This window comes from Macaca fascicularis, chromosome 5 (assembly GCF_037993035.2).
Source record: "Macaca fascicularis isolate 582-1 chromosome 5, T2T-MFA8v1.1".
Lineage (NCBI taxonomy): Eukaryota > Metazoa > Chordata > Mammalia > Primates > Cercopithecidae > Macaca > Macaca fascicularis.
Window position 1 is genome coordinate 11,452,457 of NC_088379.1, and position 26,686 is coordinate 11,479,142.

At 35.8% G+C, this 26,686-nt stretch overlaps 1 non-coding gene across 1 annotated transcript; it reads left to right on the forward strand.

The window, feature by feature from the left end:
- The first annotated feature begins 24,647 nt into the window (after positions 1-24,647).
- LOC123573761 (U6 spliceosomal RNA) lies at positions 24,648-24,750 on the forward strand. The gene has a single exon (XR_006698495.1). It is a non-coding gene; the product is annotated as a U6 spliceosomal RNA (small nuclear RNA).
- Positions 24,751-26,686: the final 1,936 nt, after the last annotated feature.

A 26,686-nucleotide genomic window follows, 5' to 3' on the forward strand; every position in this document is an offset into this window, starting at 1 on the left:
AATTGGCTCAGAAATCTCATTTTGTGGATACTACAAAAAGTGTGTTACCAAATTGGAGAATAAAAGAAGCAGTTCCACACTCTGAGATAAATCCAGACATCACAAAGTATTTTCACAGATAGCTTGTTTCTAGTTTTTATCGTGGATATTTGTTTTTTCACTACAGGCCACAATGGGCTCGGAAATGTCCCACGTGATACTACAAAAAGAGTGTTCCAACATGCTGAATCAAAAAATGTGTTTCATTCTGTGAGACGAATCCACACCTCACAAAACATTTTCACTGACAGCTTGTTTTTAGTTTTTATTGCAAGATATTCGGTTTTTCACTGTAGGCCTCAATGGGCTTAGAAATGTCTTTTCATAGATACAACAAAAAAGAATGTTTCCTACCTAGTGAATAAAAGAAGCAATTCCATTCTGTGAGATGAATCCAATGGGCACAAAATGTAAATTCGTAGATAGGACAAAAAGAATGTTTCCAGCCTGTTGAATCAAATCACAGGTTCCATTCTGTGAGATGAATCCACTCACCACAAAGCATTTTCACTGTTAACTGGCTTCTAGTTTTTACCATGGAATATTCCGTTTTTCATTGTAGCCTTCAATGGGCTCAGAATTGTCCCTTCGTGGCTTATACGAAAAGAATGTTTCCAATCTTGTGAATAAAAAAAGCAGTTCCATTAAATGAGATGAAGCCACACATCACAAAGCGTTTTCACACACAGCTTGTTTCTAATGTTTATCATGGTTTTTCAATATAGGGCTCAATAGGCTCGAATATGTTCCATGTAGATACTATAAAAAGAGTGTTTCCCAACTTGTGAAATAAATGGGAGATTCCATTCTGTGAGATGCATCCATACTTCAAAAAGCATTTTCACAGGTAACTTTTTTTTCTAGTTTTTATCATGGGATATTTGATTATTCACTCTAGAACTCAATGGGCTCAGAAATGTGCCAGGTAGATACTACAAAAAGAATGTTTCCAATCTGATTAATTAAAAAAAAGGTTCCATTCTATGCAGTGAATCCAAACATCACAAAGAATTTTCACAGTTACAGTGTTTCTAGTTTTTATCTTAGGCTAATCGTTTTTTCACTGTACTCCTCAAAGGGCTCAGAAATGTCCCCTGGTAGATACTACAGAAAGAGTGTTTCCTACCTGATGTATAAAAAAACCGTTCCCATTCTGTGAGAAAAATCCACACATCACAAAGCATTTTCACAGATAACTTGTTTCTGTTTTTTATATGGGATGTACGGTGTTTCCCTTTAGGGCTCAACAGGCTCAAAATTGTCCCATGTAGATACTACAAAAAGAGTGTTTCCAAACTTGTGACTCCAAACAGAAGTTCCATCCTATGAGATGAATCCACACATTACAAAGTATTTTCTCAGATAGCTTGTATCTAATTATCGCAAGATTTCAGTTTTTCGCTATAGGACCCAAGAAACTCAAAAATGTCTTTTCGTAGATAGTACAAAAAGTGTGTTTCCTGCCTGGTGAATAAAAAAAGCAGTTGCATTCTGTGAAATGAATCCATTCATCACAAAGCATTTTCAAAGGCAGCTTGTTTCAAATTTTTATCTCTGGATATTTAGTTTTTCACTATAGGCTTCAATAGACTTGGACATGTTTTACGTAGGTACTACAAGAAGAGTGTTTCCAACCTAGTGAATAAATTCCAGGTTTCATTCTGTAAGATGAACATACACATCTCAAAGCATTTTCACAGAAGCTTCCTTCTAGCTTTTATTGCTCAATATTTGGTTTTTCACCATAGGCCATAATGGGCTCGGAAATGTCCATTTATAGGTATTACAAATAGGGCGTTTCCAACTAGGTGAATCTAAACGCAGATTCCATTCTGTAAGATAAATTCACACATCACAAAGCATTTTCAAAGACAGCTTGTTTCAAGTTTTTATCACGAGATTCTGGGTTTTTCACTATAGGCTTCAATGGGCTGAAAAATGTTTCACTTAGATAGTACGAAAAGAGTGTTTCAAACCAGGTGAATCAAATCACAGGTTTTACTCTGTGAGATGAATCCACACATCACAAAGAATTTTCACAGATAACTTGTTTCTAGTTTTCAACATGGGATATTCAGTTTTTACTATAGACCTCAATAAGCTCAGAAATATCCCACGTAGATACTACAAAAAAAGTGTTTGCAACTTGGAAAATCACATCCCAAGTTTCATTCAGTGACATGAATCCAAAGCATTTTTACACAAAACATTTTTACGAAGTGCTTGTTTCTAGTTTATACTGCACGATACTCGGTTTTTCACCATAGGCCGAAATGGGCTCTGAAATGTCCATTTATAGCTACACAAAAGGAGCGTTTTCAACCAGGTGAATCAAAATAAAGGTTCCATTCTGTGAGATAAATCTGTACATCACAAAGCATTTTCACAGAGAACTTTTTTCTAGTTTTTATCGCATGATATTCTGATTTTCACTATATGCCACAATGGGCTCAGAATTGACCTTTGTAGATTCTACAAAAAGAGTGTTTCCAACCTGCTGAATCGAAACACAGGTTCCGTTCTGTGAGATGAATCCATATATCACAAAGCATTTGACAGATAGTTTGTTTTTAGTTTTTATGGCGGGATATTCAGTTTTTCACTGTAGGCTTCAATGGGCACAGAAATGTCCCATTGCAGATTCTACAAAAATAGTGTATTGAAACTGATGAATCAAAACACAGGTTCCATTCTGTGAGATGAACGCATACATCACAACACACTTTCACGTAGAGCTTGTTTCTAGTTTTTATTGTGGGATTTTCTGTTTTTCACTCTTTTCTTAATAGGCTCAGAAATGTCCCTTCATAGATTCTACAAAAAGAGTATTTCAACCAGGTGAATCAAAATACATGTTCTATTCTGTGAGATGAATGCACACATCACAAAATGATTTAACAGATAACTTATTTCTAGTTTTTATTTTGGAATATTCTATTTTTTACTATAGGCCTCTGTGGGCAAGGAAATGCTGCTTCATAGATTTTACAAATAGAGTGTTTCCAACCTGGTGAATCAATGCACCGGTTCCACTCTGTGAGATAGATCCACACATCACAAAGCATTTTCAGAGATATCTTCTTTCTAGTTTTCAGCACTTGATGTTAGATTTTTTCTTATCAGCCTCATTGGGTTCAGAAATGTTCCATCGTATATTCTACAAAAAGAGTGTTTTCAACTTGGTGAATCAAAACACAGGTTCCATTCTATGTGATGAATCCATACACCACAAAACATTTCACAGAGAGCTTATTTCTAGTTTTTATCACGAGATATTCGATTTTTTAATACAGGCTTCCGTTGCCTCAGAAATATCTCTTCGTACATTCTACAAAGTGTTTCCAACCTGGTGAATTAAAACACAGGTTGCATTTGTGAGATGAATCCACATATCAAAAGGCATTTTCAGAGATATCTTCTTTCTAGGTTTAATCACTTGATATTTGATTTTTCCTTATCATTCAAAATAAGTTCAGGAATGTCCCCTTTGTAGAATCTACAAAAAGGGTGTTTCCGATATGGTGAATCAAAACACAGGTTCCAATCTGTGAGATGAATCTATATATCATAAAGCATTTTCACAGATAGCTTGTTTCTAGTTTTTATCATGGGATTTTTTTTTTCACTGTAGACATCAATGGGCTCTGAAATTTCCCATCGTAAAGTCTACAAAAGGAATGTTTCCAACCTGGTGAATACAAACATGGGTTCCATTCACTGAAATAAATACACACATGACGAAGTATTTTCATAGATATCTTGTTTCTAGTTTTTATCCCAAGATTTTCAATTTTTCACTGTAGGCCTCCAGAGGCTTAGAAATATTCCTTTGTAGATGCTACAGAAACTGTTTCCAATCTGGTGAATCAAAACACAGATTCCGTTCTATGAGATTTAACCACACAGGGCGAAGTATTCTCACAGATATCTTGTTTCTAGTTTTTATCATGCAATATTCGATTTCTCACTATAGGTCTCATCAGGCTCAGAAATTTCCTTTCATATATTATATAAAAGTGTGTTTCAAACCTGGTGAATGAAAACCCAGGTTCCATTCTGTGAGATGAATCCACACAACACAAAGCATTTTTGCAGATAGCACGTTTCTAGTTTTTATCACGGGATATTCGATTTTTCACTATAGGCTTCATTGTGCTGAGGAATTTCCCTTTGTAGATTCCACAAAAAGAGTGTTTCCAACCTGCAGAATCAAGCCATGGATTCATTATGAGTGATGAATCCATGCATCAGACAGCATTTTCACAGAGAGCTTGTTTCTAGTTTTTATCACCAGGTATTCGATTTTTCCTTATGGCCCTCAATGGCCTTAGAAATGTCCCATCATAGATTCTACGAAAACAGTGTTCCCAACCTGGTTAATCAAAATACAGGTCCATTATGTGAGATGAATCCACATATAACAAAGCATTTTCAGAGATACCTTCTTTCTAGTTTTTATCAAGAGATATTTGGTTTTTCAGCATACGCCTCAATGGGCTCAGAAATGTCCCTTTGTAGATTCTACAAAAAGAGTTTTTCCAACGAATCAATACACAAGTTCCATTCTGTGAGATGAATCTGTACATCACAAAGCTTTTTCACAGACAGCTGTGTTTAGTTTTTATTGCAGAATATTTGATTTTTCACTATGGGCCTCAATGGCCTCAGAAATTTCCCTTCACAGATTCCACTAAAAGTTTGTTTCCACCTGTTGAATGAAAACCCAGGTTCATGCTGTGAGGTGAATCCACACATCACAAAGCATTTTCACAGATACTTGTTTCTAGTTTTTATTGTGGGATATTCGTTTTTTCATTATAGGCCCCAGTGGGCTCAGAAATATCCCTTCATAAATTATACAAAAAGAGTATTTCCAACCTGGTGAATCCAAAAACAGGTTCTGTTCTGTGAGATAAACTTACACATGACAAAGCATTTACACAATTCTTTCTAGTTTTCATCCTGGGACATTGGATTTTTCACTGTAGACTTCAGAGGCTCAAAAACGTCCTTTCATAGATTCTCCAAAAAAGTGTTTCCAACATGGTGAATCAAAACACAGGTGCCATTCTGTTTGATGAATCCACACATCTTGAAGCATTTTCAGAGCTGGCTTGTTTCTAGATTTTACTGCAGGATATTCGATATTTCCTTATGGGCCTCAATTTGTTCAGAAATGTCTCTTTGTAGATTCCATAAAAAGAGTGTTTCCAACTTGGTAAATTCAAAAACAGGTTTCATTCCGTGAGAGGAATTCACCCATCACAAAGAATCTTCACAGATAGCTTATCTCTAGTTTTGTTTCCAGTTTCTATCACAGGATATTCGATTTTTCATTATAGGTCTCAAGGGGCTCAGAAATTTCCCTTCATATATTCTACAAGAAGAGGGTTTCCAACCTTGCAAATCAAAGGACACGTTCCATTCTGTGAGATTAATCCACACATCAAAATGCATTTTCACAGATAGTTTCTTTCTAGTTTTTTTCTCAGGATATTCTATTTTTCTTTAGGGGTCTCAACGGGCTCAGAAATGTCCCTTCGTAGATCCTTCATAGTGTTTCAGCCTGGTGAATCAAAACACAGGTTCCATTCCACGAGATGAATTCACACATCACAAAGCTTTCTTACGGAGAGCTTGTTTTTTGTGTTCATTGCTTGATATTTGATTTTTTCTTATCGACCTCAATTGGTTCAAAAATGTGTATTTGTAGATTCTATAGAAAGAATGTTTTTAACCAAGTGAATCAAATACTAGTTCCATTGTGAGATAAATTTATACATCACAAAGCATTTTCACAGATAGCTTGTTTCTAGTTTTATCACAGGATATTCAGTTTTTCCTTATGAGGCTCAATGAGCTCAGAAATGTCCCTTCATAGATTCTACAAAAAGAGTGTTTCTCACTGGTGAATCAAACACAGGTTCCATTCTGTGAGATGTATCCACACGTCACAAAGCATTTTGACAGATAGCTTTTTTCTAGTTTTTTTCATGAGATATTCTTTGTTTGCTTTTTTTTATAAATATATTTAAAATTTTATCAAAACCTTTCCCTTAATTTAAATTGTAAAATAATTTTTTCATTTATTTCTATTGAAGCAGTTAATTATTGTGATTTTTGATTTCTAAACTATTCTTGTATTTCTGAAGTAAATTCCAGTTTATACATATTTCTGGGTTTGATTTACTAATATTTTGTTTGGAATATTTACATCTATATAATGATAGATACATTAGTCTGTATCTTTTTTATAGTAATGTCTTTGCCGCCTTATAATGGTAAGGTTATATTCCCCAAATAACGAATTGAGAAGTATTCTTTATTTTTTCTGTTTGCTGGAATAGCTGAATGATATTGACTCTTCACTCTGGAAGAATTTAATGTTGAAACTGTTTGACTCTGTAGTTTCCTTCATGGGGAGGTTTTCAAATAACACCTTTTATTTCTCTAACAGATACGTAATTATTCAGACCTAACATTTATTTTATGTCAGCATCTATAAGTCATATTTATTTTACACAATATTGTTCCAATTCATCTAAGTAGTAAAGATTTTATTTATTTATTATTTTTTATTTATTTTTACTTTTAAGTCAGGGGTACATGTGCAGATTTGTTACATTGGTAAATGGAGTCATGGGGGTTTGCTGTACAGATTATTTCATCACCCAGGTATTAAGCCTAGTACCCATTAGTTATTTTTCCTAATCTTCTCCCTCCTCCCACTTTCCACTCCTTGATAGGCCCCACTGTGTGTTATTCTCCTCTATTTGTCCATGTGTTCCCATTATCTAGCTCCCACTTACAAGTGAGAACTTGCAGTATTTGGTGTTCTGATCCTGTGTTAGTTTGCTAAGGATAATGGCCTTCATCTCCATCCATGTCCCTGCAAAGTACATAATCTCATTCTTTTTTATGGCTGCATAGTATTCTATATGTACTCATTTTCTTTATCCAGTCTATTGTTGATTGACATTTAGGTTTATTATTTTTTTTATAGGCAAGGTTTTGCTCTGTCATGGAGGCTGGATGCAGTGGCATAATCATAGCTTACTGAAACCTCGAACAACTGGGCTTAAACAATCCTCTTGCCTCAGCCTCCTGAGTAGCTGCGACTACAGGTATGTGCCACTACAGTTACAGTTTCCTGGCAAAGGCCCCACCCTCAAGCCTGGAAACTTACAGTCCTAAATGGGAACAGGCATTCCTGTTTTTGTGTCCGTAATTCCCATTTGATTCACTACGCCCCCTGTCCTGTACCCATGTAAACCTCAGACCTCAGGCTCCAGAAGCAGATCAACAGATGAAGAGATGAACAGAGGAGCACAAGAATGCCAGAAAAGAATAGCACAGCAGAGAGAAGAGAAGGAGCACATGAATGCTGAGAGGAGTTCAGCTGGGGATGGTTGGAGAGGTAATCAGCTGCTGGACAGCCAAACTCCAGGGGAAGATCATCTTCCCACTCCATCTGCCCTCCAGCTCCCCATCATCTCACTGAGAGCCACTTCCACCATTCAATAAAACCCCACATTCATCCTTCAAGTCCACATGTGATCTGATTTTTCTTAAATGCTGGACAAGGACCTGGGTCCCAAGAGCACACTGAGCTGGTTAACACTTAAGCTCTCCGTGGATGGCAAAGCTAAGAGAGTGTGCTGTAACACATGCTCACTTGGGTTTCAGGAGCAAAAGGCACCCACCCCCAGACTCTGCTGTGGGCCTGGAGCCCAGGGGCACTTGCCCTTGCTCCTGCACCTGCCCATCTGCATGCTCCCCTTTCTATAAGGGGTTTGAGCAGCAGCGGTGGGCAAACAGACAAGCTACACCCCTGTCACATGTCCTGAGAGGGGGTTCCAGGAACTCTTCTGTTTCGACACCTGGCTAATATTTTACAAAATTTTTTTTTTTTATAGATAGAGAATCTCATTATGTTGCTAAACCTGGTGTTGCACTCCTGGCCTCAAGCAATCCTTTTGTCTTGGCCTCCCAAAGTGCTGGAATTACAAGTGTGGGACACCTTGCCCTGCCATTAGTAGTAAAAATTTTAGTGTAAACTTATTCATAATATCATCTTAATATGTTGCTATCCTTTTAGCATGACAGTGAAGTTTAGCTCATTGATCTTCAGTATTTATTTCTAACAAATGCTTTAAGGTTGATTTTGATAATTTGTATCTTCACGATTTTTCCATTCAAATTTTTTTTTTAATTTCTGTTGAGATTTATTGTTGTTAATTCTGGTTTAATTAGAAGCATATTTCTAAGGAGTTGAACACTTCCTAATTACGTTTTGTGTGTGTATCAGTTATATTCTTTTAGCTTACTTCTACACTTTTAAAAAAAATCTTTGAAAGAATTTATCCTTTGAAATTAGTTAACAACTTCTTTATAACCCAGCATATGGCCAATATTGATAAATCATTCATGCACACATGAAAAGAACTTGTATTTTGTCATTGTTGGATACAATATAACAGGCTTCATTAACACACTGCGATAATTGTGTCTACATCTTTCATATCTTACAGTTTTTTTCTTTTGTTATTGTTGCTTTATCAGTTTTTAAGAGATGTGTTAAAGTTTCCCAGTTTGATTTTGGATATATTTATCTCCAATCTCCATTTTTATGTGTGCTCTTTTTTTTTTCTTTTTTTTTTTTTTTTGCTTTAGGTCCATGGATGCCTACTTTGGGTGTATATGGATTGGAAATGTTATATCTTCACTGTGAATTAATCCTTTCATTAATATGACATACCCATTTTTATCTATAATAATATATCTTGTTACAAAAAGTTACTTTGTCTGATAGTTAGTTATAATAGCTTTGTTTTAGTTATTTGCATAGCAAGTATTTTTGCTTTCATTAGCTTTGTGCCTTTATTTTGAAGATGTGTTTCTTTATAGCAGAATACATTTGACTTTTAAAAATTAATTCAGTGTTGATATACAGTGTGAAACAAAAAGATTTCTGTGATCATATTTGGAAGATGTTATATTTCAACTTTACTAGGAAATTTCTAATATCCATTAGCATATTAATGGTGCTAAGAAGTTTTGCAGTAACAAAATCTATTTAGCTTTGTACAGCCCAGCATTTCCAAGAATTTCCTGGAGACAAGACCCTTTTATTTTGTAATATTGATTAAAGTGAAAAAACTGCTGTTCCAAATGGACACTCTGAGAAAATGTGTGCTGTGTCTTTCCAGACTCATTTAACTTTTCTTGCTGAACCCATTGGTCTCATTAACTGTCCAGTGGAGCACAGAGAAACCAAGCAACATGTTCTACAACTGGTCGCTTCTATTCCTAGAATATACTCCATTCTCAATAACCTGTTTTTCTTAGTTCTCAGAGTACCCCACAGAGTTATCAACTCACATTGTGTACCATTATTTGTTAGGGCAATAGTCACTGCTATAATAAACCACCAACAAAAATAGCTAACGTGGTAGAAGTTAGTGTTTATGAGCATATAATACAAAACACGTTTTCTTGAGTAGTACATGGCTCTCTTCCAAGGGGATTCAAGGACCTAGAGTCCTTCAGTCTTGAAGCACTACTGGTGTTAGCACTTGGCTTACTGGGTCACCATGATTATGTGCTTCAAGTAGGATGAAGAGAAAGAATGAAAGTAGGAACACATACTAATCTTGATCCAGAAATAATAATACTTTTGCTCCATTTCCCATCATTATGTAGGATTTGGACAGATAACGGAGGGAAAATACAAATGAAGAAAAATAATCAACAAATTGAAAAGCATGTTAGAGACTTGAAAGGTTTATAGTAAAAGCAGAACTGCAGGTTACTGAAGTGAGGGGGTGGGTAAGACTGACGAGATATAAGAAATTGATTAAGTCAAGCAATAGGTAATAAGGACCAGTGAAGAGCTTTGAGTTAGAAAGAAACAGGATCAGAGCTGCATTTAAAAAATTAATTTGATATCAGTATTTTACATGAATTGAAGCTAAGAGAAACTGAGACCAAGACACGTCATGGTGTCTGCTTAGTTTTTCTTAGGTGTCAACACTGTTCTAGACATTGTGATAGGAACATTTGATTTATCAGTTAATCTCCATAATAATTTCAATGGGTAGACATTGTCTTTTTTTTTCTAATAATCATAGTATTAACAAAGTAAACTGCCCAGAAGCACACAGGTAAATTATGCTGCTGATAGATATTTAACTAGTTAAGATCTCATGACCAATGTCCCATTAATATATAATTAAGTATCTACTGGTCGTAGTCAAATTGGGAATGGAAATAGGTGAAATACATGAAGATACAAAGCAGACATGGAAAAGAACAGGCTTGTCAGGATGGATTAGAATATGTTTTTTTAGTCTCCCGTCTCAAAGCTCTTTCCATTTTACCAAACATCTCTTCAGCAACTCCTGGGGTCAGTTCCAATCCTATCGCTTTATGATTCTTGAACTGAAAACAGATTTATGCCAGCTGAATAGCAATTATTCAGAATTCATTTCACCACTGAAACGTTCCTGTGGTCTGCAGGATTATGTCATGCTCATATAAGTAGCGATACATCAACATGGATGAACCACAAAGACAGGAAAATAAAATCAGATTGAAAAGTGTAATAGCCCAGCTGTTCCATGAAAGTATCAGTTTTCTTTCCAAGGGTTTTTTTAGATAGTTTTTTTTTCAACATTGATAAGGCAAAAATTATTTTTGCTAGGATGTTGATAGTTTCTTTTCAACATTGATAAGGCAAAAATTATTTTTGCTGGAATGTTCAGAAGACCAAAATCTATTTCTTGCTATCTACCAGTAAGGTTTGCCAGTAACACCTGCAGTGTCAGATAAAAGTCAGAATTTAAGTCAAACTATTTATACAATCCCCCAAAGATGAAGAATTAGGGGGTGATGTGTCTGTCATACAAGAATTAAAACTCTACTTCCCTCAGTACTGTTTGAATAGAGATTCATAAACCCCATATATTTTACCTAATGATAGCGCTTTACTATTCAAATAGCTTTTCTTCTTCCTTCCTCTTCTAATCTTTCCAACACATTTATGAGGTGTTAAGGCACATATCATTTTCCCATTCTGAAGATGAGAAATAGAAAGTTTCAGAGGAGTTAAAATACTTGCCTCTCACAACATGTATAATTGATGATGGAGAATGTGTATTAGTTCCTGCCTTACTCCTCTTAAGAAAAGGTTTTGTCATTTAATTGTCTGCTATCCATACCTTGCACCTTGTATTCTTGAGTGAGTTCCCTGCACTTTGGAATCTTGATGGTCGTAGAGTTCCCTAGTGTTAGGAATGCTGAGGATTTTACTAAGACTAAGGCAACACAGTAGCCCTGGGAGGGGTGAAGGGTGGGAATTGCAAGATGAAGAAGGATCTGAGTTTTAATCCATGCTCTATTTTCATGTGATCTTATTCATAATGCAGGGAAATATGGCTTTGGTAGGCTGGATAATGGCCCAGGACCTAATTCTAGAAGCCTGTGAGTGTAACCTTATATGGAAAAAAAAAAAAAAAAAAAAAAATCTGCGGACATGATTAAGTAAAAAATCTTGGGGAGGTTAGCCTGGATTAGCCAGGTGGGCCTTGATTTCAATTGCAAGTGTTTTGAAGGAGCAAAATAAGGTTGTCGAGAGAAGAAGAAGGCAACATCATCACTGAAGCAAAATACTGTGTTAATGGCCTTGAAAATGGAGAAAGAGCCCCTGAGCCAAGGAAAGCACAGTATGTAGTTCCTGAATCTGGAAAAGACAAAGAAACAGATTATCCCCTAAACATTAGGAGAGAGCCTGGTCCTAATGACACCTTGATTTCAACTCAGAGCAACAGATTGTTGACATCTGACCTCTAAAAAATTTAAGATAATATGTTGATGGTAATCTGTTTATGACAGTAAGAAACCAATACAACGACTTTTCAGGACTGTCATTGGGATTAAATGACCTCTTGCAAGTAAATGACGGGCAGAGTGCAGGTGCCAGACCTCACATTTTCATCTAGTCGTATTTCTCTGAAAGATCTAGAACACAGCAGAAACTTTAGGTAAATATATTCTCTTTATCGCTACTTTCTCCCAGAAAATTATCTTTAATTTTCTACCCTTGAGAACTTATGTATCATAACAAACCTCAAAAGTTTCTTCTAATCTTTGCTGAAACATCCTAAAAGAAAATCAATCTCAGGTTGTCCAGTCTACACTTCTTTTGTTTGATCTATACTGATCTTATTAAGCCTTCCAAAGACATGAGTGACTTCGAGGCCCTGTAGAACTCCCGCAGAATTCTGAGTTGGAGAGGGAAAACTGTAAAAACAGAAACAGACATTGGACTTCTCAGTTCCTCCTCCATCCTGATCCAGGACATTAGCTAAATTTAATGCCTTATCTGTATTATTAACCTCTATCAGATACGATTTTCATAAGAATGGAACTACACAAGATGGAATGAAGGAAGCCGGAAGAAATCTCGTGGTAACCCAGAGGGAGTAACACCTAGTACAATGCGGATGTTAGCAATACTCATCACTTCCTTCTTTCCTATCTGCTTCCTGCAAAACATCTAGGTGAACACTATGAGAGCCAGATAAATACTATGAAGCTCATTTCGTTTGAATTCGACTCTTTGTCCTGCCATGCTATGTACTTTTCCATGCCAATAGAATTGAATGTCAATGCCAATACATCCCAAGATGTTGTCCTTTTATGAATGGACATATGTCTTGGCATTCCTGTGCTGTTGTGTATCAGTCTCGGAACATAATTTGTCAACTATGCTACCCTTGCTTCTATACCCTATCAAACAGAATGAATATGTTTTCGACAGTGTACTCCAAGTAAATTACCGTGACCTTGACAGACTCTTTGGACATTGTATGTTGGGCAACTACCTTCTCTTGTCAGGATTAGTCTCTTTAATAGGATCAAGTTCCCTAGACTCTTTTTTCATACTGTAAGCTTTCTCTGCCCTTCCACTTTTTTTTTTTTCCTGAGACATTCTCACTCTGTTGTCCAGGCTCTAGTGCAGTAGTGTTATAATAGCTCTACCTTGCTTTTAACTAGCCTTCATGATTTTTTTTTATGACTTATAATAATGCGCCTGCTTCATTTTGCCAATTTGAAATCAGATCTTCTACCTTAATTTGTAATTCAAAATTTCCTATTAGCAAAACTACCCTGGGATGCCATTGGGAAAAGGTTGATTTTAATCTCAGTCTCTCTACTTGCTCTCTATGTAATATTGAACATATTCTTTAAAATCACAGATTTAACAATTACTGCTGATATACGGTGATAACTAACAGCAGTCCCAATTTCTTTGGTGTATATTGTTAGAAATATATGGAAAATTGTGTGTACTCATTTTTTGTAAAGTCTAACAAATTGTAATGGGTGATAATTGTCATTCCCCTTTACTACCAGAGAAATCCCAAACAGAAGCTCTCCTTTCTGCTGGATATTAGACCTAGAATAAAAACATTATATGATTCAATTAGATACACCTCCTCTATCTTTTCCTTTGTCTCACTAAGTCACTACTTCTCAAGTACTACTTACTGCTTATATTAGTAATGGTTCTCTGGAGGAATAGAACTAATAGGGTAGGTATGTAGGTGAAGGGGAGTTTATTAAGAAGTATTGACTCATACAATCACAAAGTGAAGTCCCACAATAGACCATCTGCAAGCTGGGGAGCAAGGAAGCCAGTTCGTGTCCCAAAACCTCAAAAGTAAGGAAGCTGACAGCACAGCTTTTGATCTGTGGCTGAAGGCCTGAGTGCCCCTGGCAAACCACTGGTGTAAGTCCAAGAGTCCAAAAGCTGAAGAACTTGGAGTCTGATGTTCGAGGGCAAGAAAAAGCCAGTACAGGAGAAAGATGAAGGCTGGAAAACTCAGCAAGTCAGCTTCTTCAACCTTCTTCTGCCAGCTCTATTCTAGCCTTGCTGACAGTCGATGAGTTGGTGCCCACCCACATTGAGGGTGGGTCTGCCTCTTCCATTCCAAGGACTCAAATGTTCATCTCCTTTGAGAACACCCTCACAGACACACCCAGGAATAATACTTCACATCTTTCAATCCAATCAAATTGACATTTAATATTAACCATCCCATTGCTCATCACTAAAACTTGAACTCTTTTCTTAGAATAAACTTCATTGAGAATGACTTATATTAGGGGTAGGGTTAGAATAATCATAGCTTTAAATCTTCATTATATGCTGTGTTTGCTGTGGTGATATATAAAAAATGATCCCAAAACCCTTTGACATTCTTCTCACTGAAATGTAAGTTCTATTAATTTCTCCCGTTACCACTGCTACTACTGCCTTGCATGCATAGCCACATAATTTAGCACGCTCAGCTTCTCCTACTCTGCTTAAGGTTGCCTATTTACGGAAAACCTCCTACCCGACTAGTCACTCCCCATCCCTTGAATTTGAGATCCGTGACTACTTGACCAATAGAATGCAATAGAAATGGTGACTTTTTGGGCCCAGGCTGTAAGAAAGTGGCAGCTTCCTCTTTTAGTCTTTTGAGTTGCCCACTCTCAGACCACAGCTGCCGTGCTTTGTGGGAGCCAGAAACACAAGTATTCTGGACCACAGTTATGTGAATGGGTGAACCACTCTGTGATATCAGCCTCTAACACTGCATGGTCCTTAGCCTTACACTGGTCAAGCCAATGGCACAAGGAGCAGAAATCAGCTGCTCTTTGCAAGGCCTTGCTAAAATTGCAAATACATAATGTCAATGAAAATAGTCAAATGCTGTAAAATATTTGAAGAGATTGATTCTGAGTCAAATATGAGTGACCATGGCCAGTGACACAAACCTCAGGAGGTTCCGAGAACATGTGCCCAAGGTGGTTGGGGAGCAGTTTGGTTTCATACATTTTAGGGAAGCATGAGACATCAATCAAATACATTTAAGAAAAACATTGGTTTGTTTGAAAGGACAACTCAAAGTTGAGGGTGGGGGTTCAGCTACAGGTAAATTTAAACATTTTCTACTTGACAATTGAGTTTGTCTAAAGACCTGGGATCAATAGAAAGGAAAAGTTCAGGTTAAGATAAAAGATTTTGGAGACCAAGGTTCTTTTGAAGTCTTATAGTCGCTGACTTTAGAGACAATAGATTGCAAATGTTTCCTATTCAGACTTTTAAAAGGTGCTATATTCTTAATCTCTTTAGAATTAGGGGGGCCTAGAAGAACCAGATCTAGCTATGTTAATAGAACTTCTTTACTCCCCCACAAAGGACGTCTTTGCAGGACCATTTCAAGATATGGCAAAGAAACATGTTTTGAGATAAAATATTTTTATTTTCTCCCTTGTCTCATAATGTTATGCCAGAGTTAGTTTGGAAAGTAAGTCACCATATATAGGGCTAAATAAAACCCATCTGAGGAGAATTTATGGATTGCAGGGCATGACTCCCCAGATCCCTTAGGTAGGAATTTGGGCAAGATAAAAAAAAAATCAGAGCTTAGTCCTCAATGATAAAAATAAATGATTATAGCTATTTTAAACCACTACATTTGGAGTTTTTTCTTTTTAACATAGTAATACAAAATTAGAGCAAAAGGTTATATTAAAAAGACCAACAATCTGCCAATTTTCTTAGGACAGGAGGACTTTTCTGTTTTAGTAGTTGCCTGCAGGACTCTCAGAGGCAGTGAAAGCACAGTTTAACAATTTTGTGTGTTTGTGTGTATAAACGGGCAAATAGCAAAATTGTGTTAAAAGGAATAGTGTGGGACTCAAAGTTGAGGAAGTATATTTCAAATCAAAAACAACCTTAAGAAGAGAAACAGAGCCAAGAGGTGATCAAGCCAAAGTAAGCCAGAAGACATGAAATAAGGTTAAAATCAGCTGGTTGAAGTGTCACTTAAGCAAATAACAGAAACAACAATTTCTTGTCAATGTTCCTCCTTTACATGTTTCTCATGCCTTTTGTGTTGGCAGGACAGATGAGATTCATAAAAACAATCTTAACTGAGGTGCCTTTAATGTTCAAGGTATGCTATAAAGCACATAACCTAAGAATGCCCATTGTGCTAGCCCCAACCTGGTAACTTTGCAGGAAACAATTGTTCTTTACAGTCCAACCTACATTTTTCAACAACACGGCAGGGATACTGACCTATAAAAGTGTGCCCAAGAGCAAAATAGATTTACAGTAAAAGGAGAAGATGTTGCACTCAGCAAAGGGATAGTTACAGTTCCCAGAGTTATGAGCTGGACTGAAGTGCAAGATCAGTCCACTCACTATGGTGATAAAAATTGACTTACAAGAAATATTTTCAGTGGATTAAGATTCTGAAGCAGAGTCAAATGTATTTCATGACTTGAGTTGCTTGTTAAAACTGCACGTTTCTGAGACCGAGCCTCAGAATTCTAGATTTATGATGTGATGACAGAGATCTACATTTTTGACAATTATCCAGGATGATTTTGACAGACAATGATGTTTGACAAACAATAATTTTGATACTGAATTTTTGCGGGTTACAGGATTTACTTACTCAGGAGGTGACTGTGCGTTTATGTTCATTTTTACTTAGTTCATATCAAAAGTTAATGGGAACCCCTTCTCCTTTTCCTTACTCTATGGCAGACACAGACACACACTTCTAAGATCCCTCTTCAGGAAAGAACTTATTATCAGGCTGTGAGTGTTGTCCTTAGGTGACATTTCCCCAGCTGTTACCTCATTCAGTTCTGCCTCAGATTTTAAGTTGAAGTCACACTTTTCTTAACTGGGAAAGCTTAACTAAGCAAGAAGTGTCCTTGCTGTACACCGAAGCCCAAGCAAGAGAGGAAGGATGTTCCTGGTGGGTGAGGGGGTGGGGAGTGAGAAGCATGGTGTGAGCCCAGTTGAGTGAGAAGGGCATCTGATCCATGAGGATGTGCATGCCAACTCAAGGACATACCCATCCACTCCTCCACGTGGGTGTGGATACTCTACCATGCAGATGCTCTCATTACCCTGCTTGGGTCTGAAACCCTAAGCCAAGCCATCCACAAACAGGGATGCCCTGTTGGGCTGTTTCTCCATGGCAGTCCATCCTGTACAGATACCCTCTTTCACGTGTTTGGATTTGTGGGAAAAAATCACCTTTAGCCTAGGGTGACGCTTGGAACAGAATTGGTTCTCATTACATGTTAACTGGATTTGAATTTTAGGAGCTCTGAGTATATGTCAGAATAGATGATTGGAATGTACAAATATCGGCTTCATGTTTTTATCTGATCTTATTACCACTCCAGCTCTGCTAACCTTCCAATCAATAGCCTATTAGGCCCTCAGTAGGACTGAAGAAGGTTGATTGACCAGATGTCACCAGGAAGCTTGAGGCCATCAAAAGATGAGGATGCAGCTAGAGCTTATGTTAACAGGAAAGAGACACACTTCGTTTTCTTAATCCTTTCCCTGGGTACAAAATGATTTTATTTCAAGACTGACAGTTGAGCTGCTCATTTAGTGTTCGTCCTACACATTCCGGCCCATCAGACAATCAATCAAAAGCTAATCCACCAACATACTGACTTGCTCAGGCCAAGACCCTCCTGAAAATTCCTGCCTGGTCACTTTGCAGATACGTGAACATCTATCGATTGACTGTGGTATCCGCAAGAAAAATATATAAACCTCCTCAATAGAGGACAAATATGACAGGATACCATCCACCTATCTTTTAAGATTCCACAATCAAATTTTACAATCTGGGCAAGTGGTAGCCATTTCTCTCTTTCTTATTGTGCTGAAAACTTTATCATAAATCACACCACCTGAAACATACTTTTGAACTTACCTGGAAGATGGATGATTGGCCTTTTCCCTGAGGGCAAGTGAAAGGTTGAACAATTTTATCTCAAAGAATTAAAAAATGTGTCTAAGCCATACTCTCCTGCGAAGGTTGGCTAAACTTTTCAAAGTATCATTTGCTAGATTATTTCTGACTTGGGTTTTTAATGTTTTTCAACCATTTACTGATTTGCTACTTTCTAGGTTAGAGACACAGGATATAAAATAGAAGCTAATGAATTTCCATTATATGTAAGGTAGTATTCAATGTGGGAAAGAGAATGGGATATAGAATGAAATACATTCACTAATTTCATGCAATTAGATAAATGTTAAAAATAATGTATTTAAAAGCACTCTGAATAGGAAGCTTTTGGTTTATTTGTTTGTTTAAAGAAAGGAGTCAGTAAGCTTGTGTTAAGGTATTGAGAACGCTTTTCATTGGATGCAATATTCAATTTGGTCAACTAGGATGGCTAGAATAACATTTTCCTTTCAAAGAGAGCTGTCCATGGTGACTTCCTCATGTAAAGAGTGTTTATGCCGAGTTCCAGAAGCAGGTTGCTTTGTTTAAAATCCCAGTTACGCTGCTGCTAGCTATGAGGGCTTGGGCAAGCCCCCTTGTCTTGGGCCTCAGTTTTCCAGCAGTAATTAGCAGGACAGAAACTTCTTTTAGGGACAGGGATAATAAGAATTGCCCTTGTTCTCACTTCTTCACAGTCGCTATTAGATGGGATGTGTTTCTGTGAAAGGGCAGGATATTCTTTCCTGCCCTTTCAGACCTATATTTGATTCCTCTGCCATTCAGACCTATATTTGAATCTCTTAAAGTACAACCACAAATAGGATATCATTTGTCTTTCTTAAAATCCTCCCAGGGGACAGAAAGCACACACACACACACACACACACACACACACACACACACACTTCACTTGTCAATACTGTTTACTATTTGGTAGACTAAATGTAAATTTGATGTTTACCCTAGCAGTTGCTAATGGCTTTTCGTGGACAATGACATATCCTTGGACTCCTTGACATTTCATTTTGTGCTCCTGGGGCTGCCAGCTCTTTTCTGTAACTGCCTGTCAAAATAACAAGATTTTGCCTGCTTACTTAGAACAACCTGCTTAATAACTGACAGTCTAATCCTGCCCCAGCCGTTTAGTCGTACAAACTGGCTTTCACAGTGAGATTGGGATATTTTGTCCCTAGAACATAAGGTGTACACTTAAAATATCCTCAACAATACTGACCCAGAATGGCAACTTGAAAGGTGGGGGTTCTTTGTGAAATCACGACATTGGTATTCTTAGAGCTTTACAGATATAAATAATGAACATGAAATCTTGAAGCGAAAGTAGAATCACAGTGAGAGTCGAACACACCCAAGAAATATTTGATGTACAAAAATAAACTTCTCTCTAATTCATTCAACTAAAAATACTGTTGAATGACAAAGATGTATACTGTTCTACCACAGAATTTCCTCTTTGAGAGGCAGCTGGAACTAGCAATCGTGGTTAAGGACCAGGGTTTTGCAGCCACATAGATTTCAACACCTTCTCTACCTCTCATTTAGCTGTTTTATCTTGGGCTGGTTACCATCTCTGAGCCACAGCTTTTCTAACATAAAATGGGAAAGACGCTCTCCTTAAATGCTACTTGAGAATGATAACTAAGAATTCTGCATACAGAATACTTAGCAAAATATTGACACATATGAGGTACACACATTGATTTTTTGCTTTTTTTTTCTGGTAGAGTTATCATCATCATCATTGGCAACATCGATATCATGCCGCCGTTCTCTTTCTCCTCTCAGCCCACACTCGGGTCTAAACAGTGTTTTAGGATTTGGCTCTCAGACCTCATATCCCACACTCTACCTCCATCGTTATTTTCTAACAACACTTGCTTTCTTTCTGGAGGCAACATATTCCTGCCTGCAGGCATCTTCACTAGCTGATGCCAGAGCCTGAGATTCTCTCCCTCAGGTTTTTGCAGAAGTAATTTTTTTCATCATTCAGGCCTTGACTTATAAACTAGTTTCTCTGCAAGGTCTCCTCTGACAATGCAATCTCTTTTAATCATGTCCCTGCATTTTACTGGAGCTGAATCTTCATCCTAATTAATTTGTTCATTGGTTATTTACACATCCCCGTGCAGTCTCCATGATAGCATTGCTTTTTTACTCATATTTCACTTTGTATTGCCTATGTTTAAAAGTAACTCAGGGTAGAAAAGTTTCAAAAAAGAAGCTCATTAAATGGGTGATACAATGAATTAATCATCAATGAATAAAAGGTTTACTTCAGAATAAACTTCAAAAAGATAATACTTCACTACTATGCGCTATGAAGCTAGTGGTCTTTGATTCAAATCCGGATACATGCTAATGGAGAGATTTTGGACTAATGTCTTAATCACTAAAGCTTTAAGATTTCCATCTGTAAAATTGAAAATTTTATAAATCATCACAGAATTTTATGAAGATTAGATGAAAACATGCATGTAAAGCACTCAAAAGATGTCTTGGTACATAAAAAAAAAAAGTGTCCACTATTTATTATTGTTAAAATTGAATACTAGCTAAAAACACATTTGGCCCAATATCAGCAATTTTCTGTGGATTCCTGGCATCTGTTTGCATCTTTGTATATTTCATATATGTGCTTCCAGGAGACTTTGATTTTGGAGGTCAGTTACTTGGCATTATGTGCTCCAAGCATTTTTAAAAATTGAGATACACTTCATTCTTTTACAGTTATGATAGTCATCATTTAAAATTGGATAATTCAGTGTTTTTGTTATACTCACAACATGGTGCAGCTATCACCACTATGTAATTCCAGAATATTTTTCTAATAGCAAGAAGACATCCCACATCCATTAGCATTGCACCCCATTCTCCTCTTCCCACAGCCAATGTCAACCACTGATCTCTATCAATGGATTTTTCTCTTCTAAACATTTTATATAAATGAAATCATAATATGTTGCTTTATGTGTTGCTTTTCTTCAACTTGTACTAATGTTTTCAAGGTTTACCTATATGAATTACCATAAATCAGTACTTCATTTCTTTTTATTCCCCAATAATATTCAATTTTGTAGATATAACCATATTTTGCTATTCCTTTCTTCAGATAATAGACATTTAGATTGTTTTTACATTTTAACTATTTTGAATAATGCTGCTGTGAACAATAATATATGTTTATGTGCAGATGTAGATGTTCACTCCTCTTGGGTATATATCCAAAAGTGAAATAGTTGGTCATGCAGTGGTCATATTTAATATATTGGAGAACTACAAAACCATTTTCCAAAGTGGCTGAATTATTTGACATTCCAATCTGCAGTTTGTGAGAATTCAAATTTCTTTGCATCTTCACCAAACTGTGTTTTGCCCGCCTTTTTTTTATTATAGCCATGTAGTGAATATGAAACGGTATCTCATTGTGGTTTTGAATTTCTTAGTGACTAATGATGCTAAGCAAATTTTCTTTTTTTACCATTTATTTTTGGTTCAGAAGTACATATGCAGGTTTGTAATACAGGTGAACTTCTCATCATGGGGATTTCGTGTACAGATTATATCATAACCCAGGTAAGAAGCATAGTACCCAATAGGTATTTTTCTGATTCTCTCCCTCTTCCCACCTTCCACTTTCAAGTAGGCCCCAGTGTCTGTTCGCCTATTAGTGTCCATGTGTTCTCATTGATTAGCTCCCACTTATAAGTGAGAACATATAGTATTTGGTTTTCTGTTCTTGCATTAGTTTGCTTAGGATAAAGGTCTCCAGCTGCATCCATGTTGTCGCAAAGGACATGATCACATTCTTTTTTAAACCTGCATAATATTCTATGGTGTATATGTACCACCATATATATATATATATATGTAGTCTACCATTGATGGGCATTTAGATTTACTCCATATCTTTGTTCTTGTGAATAGCACTATAATGAGCATACATGTGCAGGCATCTTGCTAGTAGAACAATTTATATTCTTTTGGGTATATATCCAGATTTTATACACACACACACACACACACACACACACACACACACACACACACATATATATATATATAGCTTCCTTCTAAGAGTTTTAGATTTTTCACCCTTACATTTAGATCTTCAATCCATTTGAATTATTTTATATGGTGTAATGTAGGGGTAGAAATTAGAGATAGATAGATAAACACATAGATAGATACATAGATACATAGATACATAGATAGATGCAGTTGTTCCAGCACCATTTGTTAAAAAATAAAATAAAATATTATTTCTTCACTGCATTTTATTGTCACCCCAGGTGAAAATCACTAGAGATTTATTTATGGAGTCTTCATTGTATTCCATTGATCTACACGTTAAACCTTATACCACTACTACACTGTCTTGACTACTGCAGCTTTTGAGATATGATATCAAGAAGCGTGAGTCCTCCAACTTTGTTCTTCTTCAAGATTGTGTTGGCTGCTTTGGTCTCTGGCATTTCTATACGTATTTTAAGATCAGCTTGTCAATATCAGCAAAGAAAAAAAGCATATGATATTTAGACAAGGAATATGTTAAAACCGTAGATCTAATTGGAGACTGTCAATCTTCAGAATATAGAGTCTTCCAATCTAAGAACATGGGAAGTCATTCTATTTATTTAAGTCTTTAATTTCTCTAAACAATGTTTGTGATATTAACTGTGCAATCTTGCACTTCCATCATTAAATTTATTCTTAAATATTTAATTATTTAGATGCCATTTTAAATGGCATCAAGTTCATTTCCAGCTTATTCACTACTAGTGTAGAGAAATACAATTAATTTTTATGTATTGATCTTGAATCCTGCAAACTTGCCTAACTTTTTATGAGCACTAGTGGATTTTTTGCTATATAATTTAGGATTTTCTATTTGTAAGCTCATGTAATATTCAAATAGAGATAGTTTTACTTCTTATCTTGCAATCTCGATGTCTTTTATTCCTTTTTCTTACATAAATGCCAAGGCCAGAATCTCCAGCACAGTGCTGAATAACAAGTAGTGAGATTGAAAATCTTTATCTTGTGAATTATCTTAGAAAAAAATATTTTAATCTTTCACCATTGTGTATGATGTTGGCTGTGGGGTTTTCGTTAGCCAGCTTTCCAGGTTCAGGTGATCTTCTGCTATCATGAAATAGTTTAGGATTTTATCAAAGGTTTTTTCTGTGTCTATGGGATCATCATGTGTTTTATTATTATTGTTTTTCTAGTATGACATATTATATATTTTTTTGTTGTATGTTGAACTAATCTGTATTCCTTTGATACACTGCATCCAATCTCACTTTGCCCTACCTGGTGTAATTCTTTTAAGATATTGCTGGACATGATTTGCCAGTATTTTGGTAAGCATTTTTTGTGCTTATATTCACAAGGGATATTTGTCTGTAGTGATAATTTATTGTGATGTTCTTGTCTGATTTTGATATGAAGGCAGTGTTGGTCTCATAGAATAAGTTGAGAAGGGCTCACTTCTAATATATTTTTGGAAAAGCTTGCAAAAAATTAGTATTAACTCTTTAAAAACTAGTTGAATTCACCAGTAAAGACATCTAGTCCTAATTTTTTTTTGTGGAATGTTTAAAAATATTATTTCAATCCCTTGACTTGTTATTGATTTTTCATTTTCTGTTTCTTTTGAGTAGCTTCTGTATCTTTCTAAGAATTTGTAATCTTTATCTAATTTAGCCAATAATTTTGTACACAGTTGTATATAGTAATCCTTTACCTTTTTAATATAAAGTTGGTAGTATTTTTCCCTTTTTCATCCTGATTTTAGTAATTTGAGTATCCTCCCTTTTTCTTGATTATGCTACCTAAAGATATGTCAATTGTGTTAATTTATTTCAAAGTCCCAGTGTTTGCTTTTGTTGTTGTTGTTGTATAGTTTTTCTATCCCCATCTATACAGTTTTTCTATCCGCATCTCATTTACTTTCATTCAAATTTTTATTATTTATTTATTTCTGCTTAAAGTTTCTCTTGATATTCTTTTTCCATTCTCTTAAGAAGGAAGATTGGGTTACTGATTTGTGATCTCTCTTCTTTTTTAACACAGGTATTTGCAGACATCCATTTTTTCTCTAATCATTCCTTTAGCTTCATCTCATATGTTTCGTTATACACCGATCTTATTCAAATTCATTTTGAAGTACTTTCTGATCTGTCTTGTGACTTATTCTTTGATTATTTAGAAAGGTGATTATTTAGAAAGATTATACTTAATCTTGTGACTTACTCTTTGATTATTTAGAAAGATGATTATTTAGAAAGATGAGACTTAAATTTCCACACATTTATAAATTTCCGAACTTTTATTTTCTTAATTTATTTCTAATTTTATTCCATTGTTATTAGGAAACATACTCTGCATGATTTAAATTCTTTAAATTTATTAAAGCTAATTTTATGGCTTAACTTATGCTCTATCTGGAGGAATGTTCCATGTGCACTTGAGAATAATTTGAATTCTGTTTTGTTGGATGGATTATTTTATATGAGATGTCTGCTCATTCTGGCTGGTTTATATTGTCATTCAAGTATTCCATTTCCTTACTTATCTTATGCCTAATTGTCCTATCTGTAATTGAAAGTTGGTTATTAAAATCTCCAACTGTTACCATTAAATTGTCAAACTCCCCCTTCAATTATGTTAGTTTTGTTTCCTATATTTCTCTGTTGTTAGGCACATTTATACCTCCTTGTTTGACCATTTTATTATTCTAAAATATAATTTTTGTCATTAGCAATAAGTTTGTGGTCTTAAAGTATATTTTGTTGGAACTATACATAGATCAGCATTGCGCCAGTGCAAGGATGACACACAAATTCATAAAGCATCCCATAACTTTTTTAAAGCATATTATGTCTTTTATTTGTATCACTACCTCAGTTTTCTTTATGTTACTGTTTGTTTGCCTGGGATATCTGTTCCTATCCTTTTTCTTTAAACCTATTTGTATCATTCAACTTAAAGTATGTGTGTTGTAGCAATATATAGTTATATATATATATATTTTTTTCCTTCTGGTAATTTCAGTCTATGACATGGATAATTAGAATACTTAATTCATTTGCATTTTGTGTAATTCCTGACAGTTTGAGACTTATGTCTGTGATTCAGCTATTTGTTTTTACATATCTTGCGTAATTTCTGTTTTTCTTTCTCCATTTTTTTCCCTTATTACTGCCTTCTCTTATGTTGTACAGGTACTCTATAATATCACACTTTCGTTCTCTTGCCATGTCACTTATTATATTTTTTAGTTATTTTCTCAGTGCTTGTCCTGTGGCTTCTAATTATCATGTTAACTTATAACACTCTATCTTGTATTAATAATAACAATTACAGTAGTATACAAAATTTGTTTCTATCCATCTTTATCTTCCATCCTTTCTTCTGATGTCATACAAATGATACAGTTTCTCATTGTATCTCATCAACACAGATTTATAACCATTGTTTTATGCAGCTGTCTTTTAATTCAGAAAGGAGAACAGATGAGATATGAATAAAAATACATTTGTGCTATCTTTTATATGTTTCTATGTAATTCTTCAATGGTGTTTTTTATTCTTTCTTGTAGATTTCAGTTACTGTCTTTATGTATTTCTTATAGGGAAGCAGTCTACCAGTATTTTGTTTTTCTTGTTTTGTTTTGTTGTTTTTAGCAGTCTGTGTCATCCCAATCCTCTAGCCCCCTAGGCTTATGTTACAAAGTCAGTTTTAGTCCTATAGAGAACACTTTGTGCATCATGAGTCATTTCTTCTTGCTGATTTTAAGTTCAACCATTGTGGAAAGTAGTGTGGTAGTTCCTCAAAGAACTTAAGAGGATTAGCATTTAACCCAGTAATCCCATTATTGAGTATATACCCAAAGGAATATAAATAATTCTACCATGAAGATATATACATGCATATGTTCATTTCAGCACTATTCACCACAGCAAAGCCATAGAATCAACCTAAATGCCCATCAACAATAGACTAGATAAAGAAAATGTGGTACATATACATCCTGGAATACTATGCAGTCATAAAAAAACAAGATCATGTCCTTTGCAGCAAGATAGATGGAGCTGGAGGCTGTTATCCTACCTAAGCAAACTAATGCAAGAAAAGAAAACCAGAAACTGTATGTTCTCACTTATAAGTGGGAGCTAAATGATGAGAACACATGGACACAAAGAAGGGAACAACAGACACTGGTGCCTACTTGAGGGTAGAAAGCGGGAGGAGGGAAAGGATTTCAAAAACTACCTATTGGGTGTTATGCTTATTACCTGGGTGACAAAATAATCTGTATATCAAACACCTGTGGCATGCATTTTACCTATATAACAAATTTGCATATGTACACCCGGACATAAAAATTTTTAAAAGATTACCTTGCAAGTGAGGTCTTCCAGGAAACTACCACAAGAGTTCAATAATGTCAGTTCTCTGGGAATGAAGGTTTGAAGAAGATGTAGCACAGTTTTGCCTCTTCCTTTGGCTATCAGACTGCTGGTTTTCACAGTAATTGTGATCTTAGTTTTCAAGCCTACTGTGGAGCTGGGAAGAGGTGGATGGAAATAGAAAAAACCAAAGTGCCACAAAACACACTGATTTAACTGAGATTCAGCATTTTTCTTGGATGCACACTCTGAATTGCTCCCAGTCTATGTTTAATTTCCTGTGTTCTGAAAGCTGATTCTGACAACTTCCCGCCAGTGTTCTCATTCATTTTACGGAGAATACAATCACTGAAGCTCCTTATATAACCGTGTTCACTGAAGTCCAGCTAC